Here is a 21,377-nt window from a genome sequence, read left to right on the forward strand (position 1 = left end):
TCCCAAAGGGATTGTAACAAAATAAGAAGATGGTGTTGACATCACCAAATGGTTCACAGCTTTTGAGAGGGCTTGTGCAACCAGAGAAGTAAACAGATCTCACTGGGGTGCTCTCCTTTGGGAAATGTTCACTGGAAAGTGTAGGGATAGACTCCTCACACTCTCTGGAAAAGATGCAGAATCCTATGCCCTCATGAAGACTACCCTGATTGAGGGGTTTGGATTCTCAACTGAGGAGTACAGGATTAGAATCGGGGGGCTCAATAATCCTCGAGCCAGACCTGGGTTGATTTTGTTGACTTCTCATTCAAAACACTAGATGGTTGGATTAATGGCAGTGGTGTAAATGATTATTAAGAGCTGTATAATTTGTTTATGAAGGAACACCTTTTAAGTAATTGTTTCAATGATAAACTGCATCAGCATCTGGTAGACCAGGTCCAAGTTCTCCCCAAGAATTGGGAGAGAAGGCAGACCACTGGGTCAAGACAAGGGTGACCAAGACTTCCACAGGGGGTGACCAAAAGAAAAGGGTCACAAAGCCTCCCCCGGGGAAGAGTGTTGAGACATCCAAGGGAAAAAGTAAAGACTCTTCTACAGGGCCCCAAAAACTACATAGGAGGGTGGATCCAAAGCCTCTTCACAATCCTCATTTGGGTACAAGGGTAAGAACTTTGATCCCAAAATGGCCTGGTGTCGCAGCTGTAGTCATTATGAACATCAAACTGGAGACAAGGCCTGTCCCAAGAAAGGTTCCACTTCAACTACTACTCCAATTAGCACTGGAATAGCCAGTCTCCAGGTGGGATCAACAGTGTGCCCACAGCAAATCAGGGTTCACACTGAAGCTACATTAGTCTCTGAGGGTGGGGTGGACTTAGCCACACTAGCTGCCTGGCCGCCTAACATGCAAAAATACAGGCAGCAGCTCTTTATTAATGGGACTGGAGTAGAGGCCCTGAGGGATACAGGTGCCAGTGTCACTAGGGTGACAGACAAACTGGTTTCCCCAGGACAATACCTGACTGGACAAACTTATCCAGTCACCATTGCTGACAATCAGACTAAAGTACACCCCATGGCTATGGTAAGTTTAGAATGGGGAGGAGTCACTGGCCTGAAACAGGTGGTAGTCTCTTCTGCTATGCCAGTTGAATGTCTGCGTGGAAATGATCTGGAGTCCTCAGCATGGGCTGAGGTAGAACTCAAAACCCATGCAGCCATGCTGGGTATCCCTGAACTAGTGTGTGTCAAGACTAGGGCACAGTGCAGAGCACAGGGTAAAAAAGAGGTGTTGGAGTCTGGAATAATGGCCCAACCCTCCAAGAGAAAAGGAAAGAAGACTGGGGAACCAGCTTAAGCACAGAAAAAGAAACAGAACCTCTCTTCTCAGGAAGAAGTTCTATCCGCTGAGGGAACTGAGCCTCTAGAGTTAGAACCTTATCAGGTTGAGCTCTTGGGCCCAGGGGGCCCTCAAGGGAACAGCTGTGCAAGGGGCAAGAAACGTGTCCCTCTCTTGAAGGCCTAAGGCAGCAAGCTGCTGAACAAGAAAAAGTAATTGTCAGTGGAACACACAGGGTCTATTGGGAAGATGGACTCCTTTACACTGAGGCAAGAGACCCCAAACCTGGTGCCACTAGGAGAGTGGTAGTGCCTCAGGAGTTTAGGGAGTTCATTCTGACCTTAGCCCATGACGTTCCCCTTGCTGGGCATTTGGGACAAACCAAGACATGGGAGAGGTTAGTCAACCATTTCTATTGGCCCAATATGTCCCAGAAGGTAAAGGAGTTTTGTGCCTCCTGTGCCACCTGTCAAGCCAGTGGTAAGGCGGTGGCCACCCAAAGGCCCCCCTCATTCCACTTCCAGTGGTGGGGTCCCTTTTGAAAGAGTGGGAGTGGATATAGTGGGTCCACTTGAACCTCCCACAGGATCAAGGAATCAGTATATCCTAGTAGTAGTGGATCATGCTCCTAGGTACCCTGAAGCAATTCCCCTTAGGTCCAATACTGCCCCTGCAGTAGGCAAGGCACTCATTGGTATTTTCACCAGAGTGGGATTTCCTAAGGAGGTGGTTTCTGACAGAGGTCCCAACTTCATGTCAGCTTACCTAAAACACATGTGGAATGAGTGTGGGGTGACTTACAAATTCAACACACCATATCATCCACAAACCAATGGTCTTGTTGAGAGATTTAACAAGACATTGAAGGGCATGATCATGGGGCTCCCTGAAAAACTCAAAAGGAGATGGGATGTCCTCTTGCCATGCCTGCTTTTCACCTACAGAGAGGTGCCTCAGAAGGGAGCAGGGTTTTCCCCCTTTGAACTTCTGTTTGGCCATTCTGTTAGGGGACCACTAGCTCTTGTGAAAGAAGGCTGGGAGAGACCTGCAGAAAACCAACGCTTCAGGGAGGACTCCCCGGCGACTGCGAGCCCGTGAGTAACCAGAGACAACCCCCCTGAGCCCCACAGCGACGCCTGCAGAGAGAATCCAGAGGCTCCCCCTAACCGTGACTGCCTGTAACAAGGGACCCGACGCCTGGAACCAACACTGCACCCGCAGCCCCCAGGACCTGACGGAACCGAACTTCGATGCAGGAGTGACCCCCAGGCGACCCTCTGCCTTGCCCAGGTGGTTGCTGTCCCGAGAAGCCTCCCCCCTGTGCCTGCCTGCATCGCTAGAGTGACCCCCTGGTCTCTCTATTGAAACCTATACAAAACCCGACGCCTGCTTTGCACACTGCAACCGGCCACCCCTGTGCCGCTGAGGGTGTCTTTTGTGTGCCTACTTGTGTCCCCCCCCAGTGCTCTACAACCCCCCCTGGTTTGCCCCCCGAGGACGCAGGTACTTACCCGCTGCCAGACTAGAACCGGAGCCCCCCTGTTCTCCATAGGCACCTATGTGTTTTGGGCACCTCTTTGACCTCTGCACCTGACCGGCCCTGAGCTGCTGGTGTGGTAACTTTGGGGTTGTCTTGAACCCCCAACGGTGGGCTGCCTATGCCCCAGGACTGAGACTTGCAAGTGTTTTACTTACCTCCTAATCTAACCTTTACTTACCTCCCCCAGAAACTGATGATTTTTTGCAGTGTCCACTTTGAAAATAGCTTATTGCCATTTTTACAAAGACTGTACATGATATTGTTTTCATTCAAAGTTCCTAAAGTATCTAAGTGAAGTACCTTGCATTTAAAGTGATTACTGCAAATCTTGAACCTGTGGTTCTTAAAATAAACTAAGAAAATATATGTTTCTATATAAAAACCTATTGGCCTGGAGTAAGTCTTTGAGTGTGTGTTCCTCATTTATTGCCTGTGTGTGTACAACAAATGCTTAACACTACCCTCTGATAAGCCTACTGCTCGACCACACTACCACAAAATAGAGCATTAGAATTATCTACTTTTGCCACTATCTTACCTCTAAGGGGAACCCTTGGACTCTGTGCACACTATTTCTTACTTTTAAATAGTATATATAGAGCCAACCTCCTACACATCTGTTAGATCATTTTCCCTTTTCTCACTACTAAATCGTCTTGCAAGCGCATGCAATGCAGGCTCGACCCTAAAAAGTGCCACTGGGGTAGCAGCTCTCAAAGCGGGCTGCCCTGAACGTAAAATGGCCACACGTGCTAGGCCGAGTAGCTGATGCGCCCGGCAAGCGCAACAGCGCGTTCTGGAGCGCAGAGGTGAGCAGACGGGTGACTGTGGATCAATTTCCAGTCTGTTACAGTCAGATCACCGAGCAATGCTGCTCTGTTTTCTGCCTGCCCCAAGACACAGAAGATCTGCTGGGAAATGTGATGTGAGGATCTGCGGGGCACGCACTATCACGGGAGGGAGTGAGTGAGCGGACATTGGCGAGATATCCGCATCCTTACCCCACTTCAGCATTGAACTGCTTTAGGGGCTGTGGGGTTGGAGGGCTTGCGCCCCCATTCCCTGCGGCTATAAAACTCCTGCTGGAGGAGGAGCATTGCTTGGTACTTTGATACTGGGCTCCAGCAGCTGATATGGGGCTCACTGTGCTGGTGGGATCCAGGCAGCGGTGATTAAGGACTGATGGGCGAGAGGGCGCTGCTTTAGAAACTGCCAGCTATTTCTCCTGGTAATAGGGGAACAGCGGTGCTATGCTCTAATTAAGGGACAATAACCCTCTGGTGCTGGGACATCGCGCCTGCCTCGCTAACACTGTGGACAATTGAACGTACTGCAACCTCATTGTCGCGCCCTTGCAGGTATGTCTGGGGCAGTTGGTTCCCCTTTGTTGGTCTACCCGTACCACTAGTGTTGACTGGATGAGCACCATTGTTGCTGAGAGTGACCTCCCTAATTGAGTACTGGCAACGTACCTTCTGCGCAGATTGGCACAGTGAGCACTGACCAACTCTCTGAGATTACCAGCCCCCCCCAGCATAAGGTGAGCTGACAGATCTTACATTAATGATTGGCAAAACTACAAAGAATATGCATCCTGGACAGGAGAGTGGGGCACTGGAGGAGAGTGCCCCGCTGATACCGGCTGCAGAGGTGAATCTGTGCGCACTGCCCAAGCAGGCCATGTGGGCGCAATACTAGACACTATCCTTCAGGCTATGGCTGCATCACGGAAAGCGTTAGAGCCTAAAATTGATATTGTGGCCTCTGATATGGGCCTTATTAGAGATGATCATAGACCGTTATCGGAGAGGGTCAGCGCAACTGAGCGCACACTGGAAGACTTAAACCCTGAAATAGTAACCATGCAATGACAATTATAGCAATGGAGAACATGGTAAAGACGCTTGAACTACGTGCTGAGGATGCTGACAACAGGGCCTGAAGAAATAACCTTCACATAGTTGGTCTGCTGGAACATATTGAGGGTCCTGGGCTAGATATAACGACCTTCTTGGAGGCCTGGCTGAGGACTGAGGTTGCACCTGAAGGTCTCTCCCCTTTTTACACACTTGAATGAGCCCACTGGGTGCCTTCCCAACCCCCGCAACCTGGAATGGGTCCTCGACCTGGTATGGCTAGGGTTCTCCACTTTAAAGATAGGGACTGTAGGAACGTACCATCTTGCCTGGCATGTTACCCCCATATTTCACTGTATATATGTTGTTTTAGTCTATGTGTCACTGGGACCCTGCCAGACAGGGCCCCAGTGCTCATAAGTATGTGTTCCCTGTGTGATGCCTAACTGTCTCACTGAGGCTCTGCTCACCTATATGTCTAACCTTCACCTGGTGAAGGTTGGGTGCAAAGTTACTTAGTGTGTGGGCACCCTGGCACTAGCCAAGGTGCCCCCACATTGTTCAGGGCAAATTCCCCGGACCTTGTGAGTGCGGGGACACCATTACACGCGTGCACTGCACATACGTCACTACCTATGTACAGCTTCACAATGGTAACTCCGAACATGGCCATGTAACATGTCTAAGATCATGGAAATGTCACCACAATGCCATTCTGGCATTGGGGGGACAATTCCATGATCCCCCGGGTCTCTAGCACAGAACCCGGGTACTGCCAAACTGCCTTTCTGGGGTCTCCACTGCAGCTGCTGCTGCTGCCAACCCCTCAGACAGGTTTCTGCCCTCCTGGGGTCCAGGCAGCCCTGGCCCAGGAAAGCAGAACAAAGGATTTCCTCTGAGAGAGGGTGTAACACCCTCTCCCTTTGGAAATAGGTTTGAAGGCTGGGGAGGAGTAGCCTCCCCCAGCCTCTGGAAATGCTTTGATGGGCACAGATGGTGCCCTTCTCTGCATAAACCAGTCTACACCAGTTTAGAGATCCCCCAGCCCTGCTCTGGCACGAAACTGGACAAAGGAAAGGGGAGTGACCACTCCCCTGACCTGCACCTCCAAGGGGAGGTGCCCAGAGCTCCTCCAGTGTATCCCAGACCTTTGCCATCTTGGAAACAGAGGTGTCTGTGGCACACTGGACTGTTCTGAGTGGCCAGTGCCAGCAGGTGACGTCAGAGGCTCCTTCTGATAGGCTCTTACCTCTCTTGGTAGCCAATCCTCCTTCCTAGGTAGCCAGACCTCCTTCTCTGGCTATTTAGGGTCTCTTCTTTGGGGAATTCTTCAGATAACAAATCAAGAGCTCACCAGAGTTTCTCTGCATCTCCCTCTTAACCTTCTGCCAAAGGATCGACCGCTGACTGCTCAGGACACCTGCAAAACCGCAACAAAGTAGCAAGACGACTACTAGCAACCTTGTATCGCTTCATCCTGCTGGCTTTCTCAACTGTTTCCAGGTGGTGTATGCTCTGGGGGTAGCCTGCCTCCTTTCTGCACCAGGAGCTCTGAAGAAATCTTCCGTGGGTCGACGTAATCTTCCCCCTGCAACCGCAGGCAACAAAAGACTGCATCACCGGTCCTCTGGGTCCCCTCTTAGCACAATGAGCGTGGTCCCTGGAACTCAGCAACTCTGTCCAAGTGACTCCCACAGTCCAGTGACTCTTCAGTCCAAATTTGGTGGAGGTAAGTCCTTGCCTTCCCACGCTAGACTGCATTGCTGGGTACCGCGTGATTTGCAGCTGCTCCAGCTCCTGTGCACTCTTCCAGGATTTCTTTCATGCACAGCCAAGCCTGGGTCCCCGACACTCTAACCTGCAGTGCACAACCTTCTGAGTTGTCCTCCGGCGTCGTGGGACTCCCTTTTGTGACTTTGGGTGGACTCCGGTTCACTTTTCTTCTAAGTGCCTGTTCGGGTACTTCTGTGGGTGCTGCCTGCTTCTGTGAGGGCTCCCTGACTTGCTAGGTGCCCCCTCTGTCTCCTCATCCAAGTGGCGACATCCTGGTCCCTCCTGGGCCACAGCAGCATCCAAAAACCCTAACCGCGACCCTTGCAGCTAGCAAGGCTTGTTTGCGGTCTTTCTGGGTGGGAATACCTCTGCAAGCTTCTTCACGACGTGGGACATCCATCCTCCAAAGGAGAAGTTCCTAGTCCTCTTCTTTCTTGCAGAACTCCAAGCTTCTTCCAACAGGTGGCAGCTTCCTTGCACCCTCAGCTGGCATTTCCTGGGCTCCTGCCCCCTCTCGACACTGTCGCGACTATTGGACTTGGTCCCCTTGTCTTACAGGTACTCAGGTCCGGAAATCCACTGTTGTTGCATTGCTGGTGGTTGTTCTTCCTGCAGAATCCCTCTATCACGACTCCTGTGCTATCTAGGGGTAGTAGGTTCACGTTACACCTACCTTTCAGGGTCTTGGGGTGGGCTATTTTTTGAACCCTCACTGTTTTCTTACAGTCCCAGCGACCCTCTACAAGCTCACATATGTTTGGGCTTCATTCGTGGTTCGCATTCCACTTTTGGAGTATATGGTTTGTGTTGCCCCTATACCTATGTGCTCCTATTGCCATCTACTGTAACTTTACATTGCTTGCATTACTTTCTTTTGCTATTACCTGCATAATTTTGGTTTGTGTACATATATCTTGTGTATATATCTTATCCTCATACTGAGGGTACTCACTGAGATACTTTTGGCATATTGTCATAAAAATAAAGTACCTTTATTTTTAGTACTTCTGTGTATTGTGTTTTCTTATGATATTGTGCATATGACACCAGTGGTATAGTAGGAGCTTTACATGTCTCCTAGTTCAGCCTAAGCTGCTTTGCCATAGCTACCTTCTATCAGCCTAAGCTGCTAGAAACACCTCTTCTACACTAATAAGGGACAACTGGACCTGGCACAAGGTGTAAGTACCTCTGGTACCCACTACAAGCCAGGCCAGCCTCCTACATTGGTTGTGCAGAGGTGGGATAAGCACGTGTAACTACTTACCACTTTGTCATTGTGTACTTTTCATAAAAGAATAATATACAAAACAAGTTCAGTGTATGTACACTTAACCAAAAAGTTTTGCTTTTCTTCTCTCAAACTTTTTACTAAGTTCTGAAAAGTACTCTAAAACTTCTAAAAGTTTCTAAAAAGTTAGAAAAAAGTTTATTTTCTCTGTTCTTTAAAAAGTTCTGAAACTTTTTATTTCTTCTCACTGTCTCTAAACCTTCTTCTATCATGTCTGATGTAGAGTCTGCTCTTAAAATGGTCAATACTACTTATGACAATTTGAATTATAAGATCCTAAGGAGTCTCTGCTTAGATAGAGGTTTAGTGATAAGAAAGAATCCCACTAAAGAATTTCTATATAACAGCTTATTGTGAATGATGAGTCCCAAGCAGGCCCTTCAAATGAGAAGTTATTAGATGGCTCCCATTCTGAATCAGGGGATCTCCTTAAGGGAGGTGGGGAGGGATCTGTTCCAAATCTGCCCCTTAGCAGGCCACCAAGTAATGCTGGTAGTAATGGAAGCTCCCATCATAGTAGGGGTGTTTTCATTCCTGGAGGCCAGGTTATTAGAGTTCAGTCAGTTAGGGACATATCTCCCTCTGTTGTTTCCAATTTATCTTCTGTGTCCAAGCATTCCCAACCCACCCACCCTGAAGACAACATGTTAGAAAGGGAACTCAAAAAGTTGAGAGTGGAGGAGACCAGACTGAAGCTTAAACAGCAACAGCTGGCTCTGGATAGGGAATCCCTAGACCTGGAGAAGGAGAGACAGAGATTGGGGTTAGGACCCCATGGTGGCAGCAACAGCAGTATTCCTGATAGTAATCCTGTTAGAGAGCATGATTCCAGGAATCTGCACAAGATAGTCCCCCCTTACAAGAAGGGGGATGACATCAACAAGTGGTTTGCTGCACTTGTGAGGGCCTGTATGGTACAGGGGGTCCCTCAAAGGCAGTGGGCTGCTATATGGTGGCTATCTTTCACTGGAAAGGGTAGGGATAGGCTCCTTACTGTTAGAGAAAGTGATGCTAACAATTTTGCAGTTTTGAAGAATGCACTCTTGGATGGATTTGGTTTAACCACTGAACAATACAGGATTAAGTTCAGAGACACCAGGAAATAGTCCTCATAAGACTGGATAGACGTTGTTGACTGTTCGGTGAAGGCCTTGGAAGGGTGGTTACATGGCAGTAAAGTTTCTGACTATGAAAGCCTGTATAATCTTATTCTGAGAGAGCATATTCTGAATAACTGTGTGTCTGACTTGTTACACCAATATCTAGTGGACTCAGATCTGACCTCTCCCCAAGAATTGGGAAAGAAGGTAGACAAATGGGTCAGAACAAGAGTGAACAGAAAAGTTCATACAGGGGGTGACAAGGATGGCAAGAAGAAGGATACTAAGTCTTCTGTCAAGGGTGGGGACAAAAGTAAAACTGAGTCTTCATCAGGCCCACAAAAATCCTCTGGTGGGGGTGGTAGGTCCAAACCTTTTTCAAATCAAGTTAAAAAGCCTTGGTGTTATTTGTGTAAAGTCAAAGGCCATTGGACAACTGATGCCAGTTGTCCAAAGAAAAACACCAAACCTCCCACTACCACAACCCCTACTGCAAATTCTAGTGCCCCTAGTAATAGCAGTGATGGTGGGAGCAAACCTACTAATAGCCAATCCAAGGGAGTAGCTGGGCTCACTTTTGGTAATTTAGTTGGGGTTGGTCTTGTTAGGGAGACCACAGAGGCTGTGTTAGTCTCTGAAGGTGCCATTGATTTGGCCACCTTGGTTGCTTGGATAAGTACAAGCAACTTCCCCTAATAAATGGTGTTGAGGTTCAGGCCTACAGGGACACAGGTGCCAGTGTTACCATGGTGATAGAGAAACTGGTACACCCTGAACAACACCTACTTGGTCACCAGTACCAAGTGACAGACGCTCATTACAACACTCTTAGCCACCCCATGGCTGTTGTGAATCTCAACTGGAGGGGGGGGGGGAAGGGGTTACTGGTCCAAAGAAAGTTGTGGTTGCCTCAGATTTACCTGTAGACTGTCTACTAGGGAATGATTTAGAGACATCAGCTTGGGCAGAAGTAGAGTTGGAGGCTCATGCAGCAATGCTGGGCATTCCTGGGCATATTTTTGCTTTGACAAGGGCTCAGACCAAAAAGCAAAAAGGACAGGGTAACTTGGATCCTGGAACAATGGACCAAGTGCTCCCTAAAGCTAGGGGCAGCAAGGGTAAATCCCTACCCACCATCCCTCCCTCTACAGATGATTCTCCTTCTGAGGAAGAAGAATTTCCTCCCTGTGCAGAACCTTCACCAGATGAGCTGGCAGCAGACACTGCTGAGCTTTTGGGTGGAGGGGTCCTGCTAGGGAAGAGCTGAGTGTGGCACAGCAATCCTGTCCCACATTAGAGGGTCTCAGACAGCAAGCAGCAAAATGGGGATGTCAGTGACTCACATAGAGTTTACTGGGAGGACAACCTCTTGTACACAGAGGCAAGGGACCCAAAACCTGGAGCAGCCAGGAGATTGGTCATTCCCCTGCAGTACAGGGAGTTCCTCCTAACTCTGGCACATGACATTCCTTTGGCTGGGCATTTGGGCCAGATCAAAATATGGGAAAGGCTTATCCTCCTGTTTCACAGGCCTAGGATGTCAGAGGACACAAAAGATTTTTGTAAGTCTTGTGTGACCTGCCAAGCCAGTGGCAAGACTGGTGGCCCCACCAAAGGCTCCCCTTGTTCCACTACCTGTGGTTGGGGTCCCCTTTGAAAGGGTAGGGATTGACATAGTTGGCCCCCTTGACCCTCCTACTGCTTCAGGCAATAGGTTTATCTTGGTGGTTGTGGACCATGCCACAAGATATTCTGAAGCAATTCCTCTAAGGACCACTACAGCACCTGCAGTGGCAAAAGCCCTCCTGGGAATCTTTTCCAGGGTGGGTTTCCCAAAAGAGGTTGTATCAGACAGGGGTAGCAACTTTATGTCTGCATACTTGAAAGCTATGTGGAAGGAATGTGGTGTAACATACAAATTCACCACTCCTTATCATCCACAGACTAATGGACTGGTAGAGAGGTTTAATAAAACTCTCAAAGGAATGATAATGGGACTCCCTGAAAAACTCAGGAGGAGATTGGATGTCCTATTACCTTGCCTCCTTTTTGCTTACAGGGAGGTACCCCAGAAAGAAGTGGGCTTCAGCCCCTTTGAAATCCTCTTTGGACACCCTGTAAGAGGTCCACTAACACTTGTGAAGGAGGGTTGGGAACAACCTTTAAAAGCTCCTAAGCAAGAAATATTGGAGTATGTACTTGGCCTAAGACCCAGAATGGCGGAGTACATGAAAAAGGCCAGTAAAAACCTTCAGGCCAGCCAAGATCTCCAAAAGCAATGGCATGACCAGAAGGCTGTTCTGATTCAGTACCAACCAGGGCAGAACGTGTGGGTCTTGGAGCCTGTGGCCCCAAGAGCACTCCAAGACAAATGGAGTGGACCCCACATTATTGTTGAGAAAAAGGGAGAAGTCACCTACTTGGTTGACTTGGGCACTGCCAGGAGTCCCCTTAGGGTGATTCATGTCAACCGCCTAAAACCCTACTATGACAGGGATGATCTCACCCTGCTCATGGCAACCAGATGAAGGACAGGAAGAAGAGAGAGACCCTCTCCCTGATCTCTTCTCCTCCACTGAAGAGGATGCTCTAGTGGAGGGAGTAGTGTTAGCAGATTGTCTGACTGCAGAACAGAAAGACAACTGCATAAATCTCCTTGGACAGTTTTCTGAACTCTTTTCAACTGTGCCAGGCACCACATCTTGGTGTGAACACACAATTGATACTGGAGACAGCTTGCCTGTCAAAAGTAAAATCTATAGGCAGCCTGACCATGTCAGGGACTGCATAAAACAAGAGGTTCAGAAAATGCTTGATCTAGGAGTGGTTGAACCTTCTGAAAGCCCATGGGCGAGTCCTATGGTGCTTGTACCAAAGCCTCACTCAAAAGATGGAAAAAGGGAGATGAGGGTTTGTGTAGACCAGTGGTTGCCAACCTTTTGATTTCTGTGGACCCCCACTTTAACATTAATGGAACCCAGGTACCCCCACTGAATCATCATTGGAATCCGGGGACCCCCGCCTAAGTGATTACTGTTAGCTGGGGACCTAATTTGTCAACATTTGTTAATATTTTTTTATTTTCTAGGCTCTCACGGACCCCCTGAGAAGACTTCGCGGACCCCCAGGGGTCCCCGGACCACAGGTTGGGAACCACTGGTGTAGACTACAGAGGTCTCAATCAGGTACCAAAAACTGACGCTCACCCTATACCCAGGGCAGATGAGCTCATAGATACACTGGCATCTGCCAAGTATCTAAGCACCTTTGATTTGACTGCAGGGTATTGGCAGATCAAATAGGCTGAGGATGCTAAACCTAAACCTGCATTTCAACTATAGGAGGGCACTACCAATTTACAGTAATGCCCTTTGGTTTGAAGAATGCACCTGCCACTTTTCAGAGGTTGGTGAACACAGTCCTGCAAGGGTTGGAGGCTTTTAGTGCAGCATATCTTGATGATATAGCTGTATTTAGCTCCACCTGGGATGAGCACCTGGTCCACCTGTGGAAAGTTTTGGAGGCCCTGCAAAAGGCAGGGCTCACTATCAAGGCCTCAAAGTGCCAGATAGGGCAGGGAAAGGTGGTTTATCTGGGACACCTGGTAGGTGGAGAACAGATTGCACCACTGAAGGGGAAACAAACAAACAATCATGGATTGGGTTCCCCCTACAACACAGACCCAGGTGAGAGCCTTCCTAGGCCTCACTGGGTATTACATGAGATTCATTAAAAACTATGGCTCCACTTAATGATCTCACCAGTAAAAAGATGCCTAAAAAGGTATTATGGACAGCTAGCTGTCAGAAAGCTTTTGAGGAGCTCAAACAGGCCATGTGCACTGCACCTGTCCTAAAAAGCCCATGCTACTCCAAGAAATTCATTGTTCAAACTGATGCATCTGAATTAAGGGTAGGGGCAGTCTTATCACAACTGAATTCTGAGGGACAGGATCAACCAGTTGCTTTTATCAGCAGAAGGTTGACCCCTAGAGAAAAGCGTTGGTCTGCCATAGAGAGGAGGCCTTTGCTGTGGTCTGGGCACTGAAAAAGTTGAGGCCATACCTGTTTGGCACTCACTTTATTGTTCAGACAGACCACAAACCTCTACTTTGGCTAAAACAAATGAAAGGTGAAAACCCTAAATTGTTGAGGTGGTCCATATCTCTACAGGGAATGGACTGTACAGTGTAACATAGACCTGGGAGTACCCACTCCAATGCAGATGGACTCTCCAGATATTTCCACTTAAACAATGAAGACTCATCAGGTCATGGCTAGTCTTATTGTCCTTCGTTTGGGAGGGGGGAAGGGGGGGGGGGTTGTGTAGGAAAGTACCATCTTGCCTGGCATGTTACCCCCATATTTCACTGTATATATGTTGTTTTAGTTTTTGTGTCACTGGGACCCTGCCAGACAGGGCCCCAGTGCTCATAAGTATGTGCCCTGTATGTGTTCCCTGTGTGATGCCTAACTGTCTCACTGAGGCTCTGCTAACCAGAAACTCAGTGCTTATGCTCTCTCTGCTTTCCAAATGTGTCACTAACAGGCTAGTGACTAAATTTACCAATTCACATTGTCATACTGGTACACCCATATGATTCCCTAGTATATGGTACTGAGGTACCCAGGGTATTGGGGTTCCAGGAAATCCCAATGGCCTGCAGCATTTCTTTTGCCACCCATAGAGAACTCTGACAATTCTTACACAGGCATGCCATTGCAGCCTAAGTGAAATAACGTCCACGTTATTTCACAGCCATTTACCACTGCACTTAAGTAACTTATAAGTCACCTATATGTCTAACCTTCACCTGGTGAAGGTTGGGTGCAAAGTTACTTAGTGTGTGGGCACCCTGGCACTAGCCAAGGTGTCCCCACATTGTTCAGGGCAAATTCCCCAGACCTTGTGAGTGCGGGGACACCATTACATGCGTGGACTGCACATAGGTCACTACCTATGTACAGCGTCACAATGGTAACTCCGAACATGGCCATGTAACATGTCTAAGATCATGGAAATGTCATCCCAATGCCATTCTGGCATTGGGGGGACAATTCCATGATCCCCCGGGTCTCTAGCACAGAACCCGGGTACTGCCAAACTGCCTTTCCGGGGTCTCCACTGCAGCTGCTGCTGCCAACCCCTCAGACAGGTTTCTGCCGCCCTCCTGGGGTCCAGGCAGCCCTGGCCCAGGAAGGCAGAACAAAGGATTTCCTCTGAGAGAGGGTGTAACACCCTCTCCCTTTGGAAATAGGTGTGAAGGCTGGGGAGGAGTAGCCTCCCCCAGCCTCTGGAAATGCTTTGGTGGGCACAGATGGTGCCCATCTCTGCATAAGCCAGTCTACACCGGTTTAGAGATCCCCCAGCCCTGCTCTGGCGCGAAACTGGACAAAGGAAAGGGGAGTGACCACTCCCCTAACCTGCACCTCCCAGGGGAGGTGCCCAGAGCTCCTCCAGTGTGTCCCAGACCTCTGCCATCTTGGAAACAGAGGTGTCTGTGGCACACTGGACTGCTCTGAGTGGCCAGTGCCAGTAGGTGACGTCAGAGGCTCCTTCTGATAGGCTCTTACCTCTCTTGGTAGCCAATCCTCCTTCCTAGGTAGCCAAACCTCCTTCTCTGGCTATTTAGGGTCTCTGCTTTGGGGAATTCTTCAGATAACGAATGCAAGAGCTCACCAGAGTTCCTCTGCATCTCCCTCTTCACCTTCTGCCAAAGGATCGACTGCTGACTGCTCAGGATGCTTGCAAAACCGCAACAAAGTAGCAAAGACGACTACTGCAACCTTGCATCGCTTCATCCTGCCGGCTTTCTCGACTGTTTCCAGGTGGTGCATGCTCTGGGGGTAGCCTGCCTCCTTTCTGCACCAGGAGCTCTGAAGAAATCTCCTGTGGGTCGACGGAATCTTCCCCCTGCAACCGCAGGCAACAAAAGACTGCATCACCGGTCCTCTGGGTCCCCTCTCAGCACGACGAGCTTGGTCCGTGGAACTCAGCAACTCTGTCCAAGTGACTCCCACAGTCCAGTGACTCTTCAGTCCAAGTTTGGTGGAGGTAAGTCCTTGCCTCCCCACGCTAGACTGCATTGCTGGGTACCGCGTGATTTGCCGCTGCTCCGGCTCCTGTGCACTCTTCCAGGATTTCCTTCGTGCACAGCCAAGCCTGGGTCCCCGACACTCTAACCTGCAGTGCACAACCTTCTGAGTTGTCCTCCAGCGTCGTGGGACTCCCGTTTGTGACTTCAGGTGGACTCCGGTTCACTCTTCTTCTAAGTGCCTGTTCAGGTACGTCTGTGGGTGCTGCCTGAGTCTGTGAGGTCTCCCTGACTTGCTGGGCACCCCTCTGTCTCCTCATCCAAGTGGTGACATCCTGGTCCCTCCTGGGCCACAGCAGCATCCAAAAACCTTAACCGCGACCCTTGCAGCTAGCAAGGCTTGTTTGCGGTCTTTCTGCATGGGAACACCTCTGCAAGCTTCCTCACGACGTGGGACATCCATTCTCCAAAGGGGAAGTTCCTAGTCCTCTTCTTTCTTGCAGAACTCCAAACTTCTTCCAATAGATGGCAGCTTCCTTGCACCCTCAGCTGGCATTTCCTGGGCTCCTGCCCCCTCTCGACACTGTCGCGACTATTGGACTTGGTCCCCTTGTTTTACAGGTACTCAGGTCCGGAAATCCACTGTTGTTGCATTGCTGGTGGTTGTTCTTCCTGCAGAATCCCTCTATCACGACTCCTGTGCTATCTGGGGGTAGTAGGTGCACCTTACACCTACCTTTCAGGGTCTTGGGGTGGGCTATTTTTCGAACCCTCACTGTGTTCTTACAGTCCAAGCGACCCTCTACAAGCTCACATAGGTTTGGGCTCCATTCGTGGTTCGCATTCCACTTTTGGAGTATATGGTTTGTGTTGCCCCTATACCTATGTGCTCCTATTGCAATCTACTGTAACTTTACATTGCTTGCATTACTTTCTTTTGCTATTACCTGCATAATTTTGGTTTGTGTACATATATCTTGTGTATATATCTTATCCTCATACTGAGGGTACTCACTGAGATACTTTTGGCATATTGTCATAAAAATAAAGTACCTTTATTTTTAGTACTTCTGTGTATTGTGTTTTCTTATGATATTGTGCATATGACACCAGTGGTATAGTAGGAGCTTTACATGTCTCCTAGTTTAGCCTAAGCTGCTTTGCCATAGCTACCTTCTATCAGCCTAAGCTGCTAGAAACACCTCTTCTACACTAGTAAGGGATAACTGGACCTGGCACAAGGTGTAAGTACCTCTGGTACCCACTACAAGCCAGGCCAGCCTCCTACAGGGTCCATATCCTCTCACAAGCCCCTCTTAAAGGAGACATAATGGTGAATCACAAAAGAGTGATGATATTTCTGAATTTCACAAGTGAGGTACATCAGCAGAGAGCATTGTTTACTGAGTCTAAGTGAAGACTGAGGGACAGAGGAATCAAATATGCTATGCTGTACTCAGCCAGACTTGATTATAATGTACAGTTCTTCACCTCCCCACAGCTGATATGGGACTGGCTTGAGCAACTGCCCCGACAGGAGATCACTAGCCCTGCTGAATGGCTCACTCAAGAAGAAACCAAAGAGGCTGCATAGACCGGGCACGAGAGAGACGCCCTCCCGAACCCAGGCGCTGCAGGAACAGCAGAGGGCAGTGGAGATGGCAGCGGTCCTTAGTGGTGCTGGGTCTGAGTTGGCCTTGGACTTGGGGTGGGGGGGTGAGGAGGAGGTGAACTCTGACTCGGATCATGTATCCTTGGTCTCCTGCAGCTACAATGTTTTTCTTCCACAGGTTATGGCGCATAAAGCGGATGAGCTGATATAAGACGTCTGAGAATATCTTGGGTTGGATTCGGTGCAGGAACATGGAACACTGGACAGAAAAGTGCAACATTCTGACTTGATAACAGTTGGGGTATAGTGAACCTTCTAGGGTTTTATTGTGTCCTATTGTATAGCCTTGATGGTGTGGGCTAAGCCAGAGAGCTCCTGAGGATGGACTGTTTCCCCTCCCCCCAACTTTGTTGGGTTTTGGAGTATGTGCTGTGTGGGTGCAACTGTGACTGTTTGGTTTGATTGTTTGGCTGGGGGTGTTCCCACTTCTTATCCTGGGGTTGGGGTATTGTTGTGGAAATTTGAATCTTTACTGTATGAGTTTTTGTTGGGACCTTTTGCTGCCTCTATTACTACTGCATGCGAGTAGGACCGCCTCCTGAGTTACCATACACAAATTCGTGCTCTACAGGCGAGACTTACTGGGCTAACGTTTCAAGAGCTCTTATGGCAACCCTATGACATACTGTAATCAGCTGGACTATTAAGGCCTTAAACAGCATGGCTAACATGTAAAAGGTACACACATATTTGAGTTGGTGAGATGTACATATAGCCCCGTTACCAGAGACCCACCTTACTGTACATGAGAGAGATGTCCTGCAGAAGAGATGGCACGGCCAAATATATGCCAGTACCTACTCCACATTTTCCAGAGAGGTTCATAACTGTGATCCCATTCCAAAAAACAGAGGAACTGATAGACCCTAATGGGGGGTATGTATTGATTTCTGGCCGACTTGTGGGCCGCGACATAACAGTGGTAAGGATATATGCCCCCAACTCGGATCAGGACAGTTTTTACTAGAACCTGTCCCAGGTTATGGCCCCATACCTAACGCAACCTATACTTTTAGGAGGGGATTACAATAGTGTCACCGACCCCGCTCATGGCAGATCCCACCCACCTCTGAGGGATTCACAGGTGAGGTGAATGGCAAGGACATTTCGGACATGGCAAACTCAGTGGGAATTAATTGACTCTTGGAGAGGCCTTAGCCCTACTACTAGGGAATACTCATGGGATATACTACCTTCATGTGTGACTAGATGGATTCCTCTGTTCACCAGAGGTTTACAGATCAGTTTAACACGTGGAATACTTGTGCCGCATATAGTCTGACCACAATCCAATCTTACTCATGCTAAATTTGATTAGCAAGCACCCCGAATCCCGGATTGACACTTGTGGGTTGTGACACTGGAGGACCCGATGTTCAAATACTCTATTGAGGAAGCTCTTTTTAATTACTTTGTGAATAATGCTGGTTCCTCTTATTCCATCCTCAATGACTGGGAAGCATTTAAGGATGTGATCCAGGGTAAATGCATTACTGAAGTCGTGGAGGTGCGTAGTTCTCTCCTGCATGATGTAGAGGAGTGCGAGAGAGTTCTTAGACACATTGAGAAAGCCCGCCCCACCAATAAGAACTTACATCCTCAATTGCTGGAAGCAAAAGAGCGCCTTGCGGCCACCATGGATAGACTTTGATGTTTTGATTATAGTGAATATCTTACGAGGAACTATGCTGAGAGAGATAAGGTGGTGTGCTTTTGGCATAGTTGGCTAATTTGGGTTGGCTAATCTGAACCCTAGGACTACTCCGATACTAGAAGTTGAAACATCCGAGGGTGACGTCGTCTAGGTGCAAACGGCAATTAACCAACGATTCAAAGTCGATGAGGCGTGGCCTAGCCTTCGGCAAGATGGCCGTCACTCTGTGAGGCTCTGCTGGGCTTCGGGCCTAAATCCTTCATTTCTCCTTGTTGAGTGGACAATTTTAATCTGTTCTGTCCCAGGGACCCCTGGGGACCTGTGTGCCGCCATAGGTCTCGGCAGCGGTCCCGATGTGAGCTGTGGGCCTGTCTCGCGCTGCCGGCTTCCTGGGGCTGGCCTCGCGGACGAGCGGGGCCTGCGGCTTTGAAGGCTGTGCTGTGGCTGGCGGGCCCTGCCGGGCCGCACTGTTCTCGGTGGTATTGAGAGGAGCCGGAGGGGGGCACAGGGGCCTCTCTCCCGAGGCCTGATCGGCGGTTAGATCGGACCGTGGCCTCGCAGAGAGGAGGCCTCCCTAGTGGGCAGGTCTGCGCTTGGATTTTTGCCGCGTGGGCCTGAGGCCTTGATTTGGCCCAAGATCTGGCTGTGTTGTGAGGGCGCGGCAGGTTGCTCACCCCGAATGGTCGCAGGGGGGCGCGGCCTGCGGGGGCCTCCGCATTGCTTGGGAGCCGTGGGGGCCTGCTGCTGTGGGGGCCTGTCGGCGCGCCCTGTTTATTGGGGGTCGGCTGCTGATGGAATCGGCCCGGCGCAACTGGATTTTGAGATCTTGGCACTGTAGGGGTCCGTAGAATTCTTGGTGTTGCTGCTCTTGGGTCCCCTGAGGAATATATATATATTTTTTTGGGCCGCCCGGCGTGGCTAAGTGTGGACTTGCTGGAGAGGGCTCGGGCTGCCGGACAACAGACTGTTCAGGCCGCTGCCACTTTGCTGTTTTTTGCTTGCACGCTGGCTGTGAGCATTGTTTGGTGCTTGGCCTTTTCGGGCAGCTGCGACTGGTGTGGCTGAGGTGTGCACCTGCGGCCTGTTTCCGCTTTGGCCGGCCTGCTCCGAGTGGTTTCCTGGAGCTCCAGTGGTGCCTGCTGTCATGAGAAGTCTTTGAGTTGACCCCCTCGGGTGTTGCCAGGGGCTGGGTGGTCTGCGCTGCCACAGGGCGGCCGCTGGATATGCGCAAATCCGATCAGCGACAGTCAAAGCTCACCTTCGATGGTGGGAAAAAGAGAGGAGGCTCCTCCGCCTCTCTGCCTGGGGATGGGCCCATGGCTGAGGGTGGCCCGGAGGCCTCGGTCAAGGCTATGTTCCTGGATCTCAAGAGCAGCCTTGCAGGCATTGATGCCAAGCTAGAGCATATGACTGAGCAGCTGGACCGCATTAAGGCCAGAGTGGACGACCATGACTCTAGACTTGATCATTTGGAGTCGCGCACATCTGATCTGGAGGGCCACCATAATGGGGAAAGGGAACGACTGCTCCAAATGGAGCGAGTGTTGGACATTATTTGTATTAAAAATGAGGATTTCGAGGCGCGCTCTCGCCGTAACAACATACATATAATTGGTCTGCCTAAATCCACGCATATGGGACGCATGGAAGATTTTGTGGAGGCCATGCTCTTGGAACTCCTTCCCAGAGAGCTCTCCCGGTTGCTCGTGGTTGAGAGCGCGCATAGGTCCTTGGGCCCTCGGCCCCCGCCTGGTACTCCTCCGCGTCCTATAATAGCTCACCTGCTAAACTATTGTGACAGGGATGCTGTCCTCAGGTTGGCCCGGGAGCGGGGATCGGTGACATACAAGAATACTGAACCAAATTTTTTCCCAAATTACACTGCTGGGGTTCAGGCAGCGCGGCGTGCCTTTTTGCCGGTTAAGTGCTTGCTGAGCCAAGGAGACGCTAGATTTTCTCTTGTCTACCACGTGAAGCTCAAGGTCCAGCATAAAGGGAAACTGTTTTTCTTCACTGACCCGAAGATGGCGGCTAAATTTGCTAAGACGGTGCTCGGCGGCGGTCCCGATGTGAGCTGTGGGCCTGTCTCGCGCTGCCGGCTTCCTGGGGCTGGCCTCGCGGACGAGCGGGGCCTGCGGCTTTGAAGGCTGTGCTGTGGCTGGCGGGCCCTGCCGGGCCGCACTGTTCTCGGTGGTATTGAGAGGAGCCGGAGGGGGGCACAGGGGCCTCTCTCCAGAGGCCTGATCGGCGGTTAGATCGGACCGTGGCCTCGCAGAGAGGAGGCCTCCCTAGTGGGCAGGTCTGCGCTTGGATTTTTGCCGCGTGGGCCTGAGGCCTTGATTTGGCCCCAGATCTGGCTGTGTTGTGAGGGCACGGCAGGTTGCTCTCCCCGAATGGTCGCAGGGGGGCGCGGCCTGCGGGGGCCTCCGCATTGCTTGGGAGCCGTGGGGGCCTGCTGCTGTGGGGGCCTGTCGGCGCGCCCTGTTTATTGGGGGTCGGCTGCTGATGGAATCGGCCCGGCGCAACTGGATTTTGAGATCTTGGCACTGTAGGGGTCCGTAGAATTCTTGGTGTTGCTGCTCTTGGGTCCCCTGAGGAATATATATATTTTTTTTTGGCCCCCCCGGCGTGGCTCAGTGTGGACTTGCTGGAGAGGGCTCGGGCTGCCGGACGACAGACTGTTCAGGCCGCTGCCACTTTGCTGTTTTTTGCTTGCACGCTGGCTGTGAGCATTGTTTGGTGCTTGGCCTTTTCGGGCAGCTGCGACTGGTGTGGCTGAGGTGTGCACCTGCGGCCTGTTTCCGCTTTGGCCGGCCTGCTCCGAGTGGTTTCCTGGAGCTCCAGTGGTGCCTGCTGTCATGAGAAGTCTTTGAGTTGACCCCCTCGGGTGTTGCCAGGGGCTGGGTGGTCTGCGCTGCCACAGGGCGGCCGCTGGATATGCGCAAATCCGATCAGCGACAGTCAAAGCTCACCTTCGATGGTGGGAAAAAGAGAGGAGGCTCCTCCGCCTCTCTGCCTGGGGATGGGCCCATGGCTGAGGGTGGCCCGGAGGCCTCGGTCAAGGCTATGTTCCTGGATCTCAAGAGCAGCCTTGCAGGCATTGATGCCAAGCTAG

This window comes from Pleurodeles waltl, chromosome 4_2, assembly GCF_031143425.1.
Source record: "Pleurodeles waltl isolate 20211129_DDA chromosome 4_2, aPleWal1.hap1.20221129, whole genome shotgun sequence".
NCBI lineage: Eukaryota > Metazoa > Chordata > Amphibia > Caudata > Salamandridae > Pleurodeles > Pleurodeles waltl.